Source organism: Cynara cardunculus (genome assembly GCF_001531365.2).
Source record: "Cynara cardunculus var. scolymus isolate 2C chromosome LG 12, CcrdV1, whole genome shotgun sequence".
Classification (NCBI taxonomy): Eukaryota; Viridiplantae; Streptophyta; class Magnoliopsida; order Asterales; family Asteraceae; genus Cynara; species Cynara cardunculus.
The window spans coordinates 18012525-18015569 of record NC_037539.1 but is presented as its reverse complement, the minus strand read 5'-3'; positions in this window follow the sequence as shown (position 1 = coordinate 18015569).

Below are 3045 nucleotides of genomic sequence, written 5' to 3'. Positions count from 1 at the left end.
GGAATGTAATTCATTGTAAACCAAATATACTAGCAATTGAATTGTATATAAACAATCTAATATCTCAAAGAATTTAACACTCACCTTAAACTTTTGAGGTTGACCGGATATGTACCTGATCTAATTCTCCAAAAATCTGCTTCAAAAACCCTTTTTAGAAAGTGTGTGTAAACTCTTTCTATCCTTCCTTCTTACTATTTATAGTAAGAGAGGAAACCATTGGGGCGGCGCACACTGCCGACTCCCCTCTTCCCATGAAAACTTTAATTCAATTAAAAGTGTACATACACAAACATTCATATATATATATATATATATATATCTTCCAAAATCTCAAACCAAAACTTGCAACCCAAATATTACATGACGCTAAACAAGCGCCAAAAGGAAAAAGTGGTGCCTTACACAAGATTTATGTGTATGGTGTTTGCTAAGATCTTTAGCAACAAATACTCCACGGAAGGCAACCTGGCTATCTGCAGGCTTGGATCCAGAATACTGGATCATAAGCTTAAATCTGAAGATGTTGCCCTTTCCTCTCTTCTAGACACCTCACACAACACACATTGCAGTACTTCTTCATCATCTGCAACTGTGCCTGCATATCTTTTATCTTCTCCAACTGTGCCAGTATGTTCATCTTCTCCAATTGTGCCAGTATGTCTTTCTTCCCTTGCTCCGGTGGTCAAGACTAAGGCAAACCCCCCTCACTCCATCCCAACCACGACCACCCTCTCGTCTAAAAGATCCTTCTCTCAAACAACTCTTGGTTCTTATTCGAGGGCCTAGAAATCCAAAAAGGGGATACCTACATCCCTGGCTGTTACCTCTCAAAAGGTTCCAATCATTGAAACAAGTCTTGCCCCTGAGGCAACTTCTGTTATAACCCCTCCTAGCTCTTCAATGATTTCGTCTGTCACTGTCGTACATGTGGCTCTTATCCCAACTGCTTCAGTGACCCAAATCACTAAAGGTGTGAATATCATTATAGCCACTACTGAACACCCACTTCCACCACTCTCAGTCATTTTCTCTTATCCTCCTTCTTTGGTCTCGATACATGCTGGTGATTCATCAGTGATTGTCCTCGCTAATGATGAAGCAATCACCACAGGACCTGAGGTCAATCCTCTCGAGATACCTCAGTCAACGGAAACCTATCCTCTCGAAGGCAACCAGAAAAGAACCAACATCAATCCTTCAGATGGTGCTGATGACCCCTCAGGTACTCTACCAATCTATCCCTTTATTTCTTCTAACCCTGAGCATTCTTATGCCCAAACCTCTTCTTTTTCAGCTCCCTACTATGAAGGATCGCCAGCCATGGAAGAAGAATACAACCTGGCTGATGATGTAAAGCTGATTCTCTCAGCAGTAGAGACTATCTTGATCAAAATGGACCTAGTCCATAAAAACATGCCTCTAATGGATGACATTTCTTCTGACCTCTCAGCTGTCAAAGCTGAAGTCAATGACGTGAAGGAATTGATATCTGCGGTGCAAGCCGATGTCCACATCAACACTGAGGCCATCTCTTCTCTCAATAGCAAAGTCGATGAAGCACAGGCTCAACTTACCAAGCATGGTGAGATGTTACAGCAGATGTTGGATCTTCTTCAACGTCCAGTGCCAGTTCATGCACCCTTCTTCACAACTGAAGATCGCTTATCGCTGGATCAAGTGCTCGAACTTGGTCTTCTTGAAGCTCAATCTCTGGATGATCTTGTTAGGATTGAATTTTAGTGTTAAATTGTATTCGTCTTGAAAGTCTATAATTGTAATATTAGCGTGTTTGACTTTGTAAGTGTTGTTGACTTTGACTAGAAGGTTCAATGTTTGACCCTATAAATAGTTTGTCTTCTAGTGAATTGTAAGAAAAAAGAGCTCATTTGTAATATACATAAACATTGAGAGTTTTATAGAGTTTGACTATTTGACTATTTCTCTCAACTCCTTCTCTATGTGTTCTTGATGATAATATGAGTTTGCCATGAATTCTTAAGTGATATTGAAGATTGATCATAATGTGGGACTCACAATTGGTATTAGAGTTGGAAATGCAGTGAAATCAAGTGGAAGATATCAATTTTTGAAGAAATTTTTTGGAAATTTTCTACTGTTCATAAGTGTTCTTCAAGTTTTCAAGACTTTGATCCGTAAAAAATTTCAAAGTTTTCGTGTTTTGATGTTAAAAACTTGATCAATGTGTGCGTAATTGTTTAGTGAATCTTTGTTTTTCACAAAGTTTTGTGATTTGATCATTAGTTTGAGAGATTTGTTAATTTTTGTGATTTTTGGAAAATTTTGGTGTTCTTGAAAAGTTCTTAAAAAGTTAGATTTTTGATCCATTTTGAGTGAAAAAGTTGTTGATTTGTGTGTTTTAGACTTGATTTGATCGGATTCTTGGTGTAAATCGTTCAAGGATTAGGAGGATTCAAAGTTAATCGCACACTAGATGGTACAAGTTCATCCTAAGTCATACACAAGCATAGTCGGATTTCATACTTAGTCATATTTTAAGCTTTTAATCCGGACACCCTGTATCCAGATTTGGTATAACTCGATCATAGTTCCTTCCTATTTTTTTCTTAATCGCTCACAGGTCATAGTTTACTCGGACACTAAGCTACATCGCACATAGGCTTGTGCAGATTAGGACTCCTCGCACAAGTCTTAGGCGGATTTGGTAATCCTCGGACATAGGTCTAGCCGGAGTCTAGGTAACTCGCACACAAGGTCTCCCGGATTCAAGATTTGGTCGCGATCTCTTTTTCTTGCATCCTTATCCGAACATTGACTTGTCCGAATTTCATTTTCACTCGGCCAGCACCAACATTTCCTCGCGTCCTTCCTCAGTAACCTCTTGGTCACAACATCCTTCCTCGGAAAAAACCGCACACAATCTTGTTCGGATTGCTTGATTCCTCGGCCAACATCGCACAACCACGTGTGCGGGCTTGTCTTGACCTCGGACAACCCCGTGTACCTATTCATCCGATTTAGCCTCATCCTCGGCATTTGACTTAGTTTTTCTCGTGAACATCG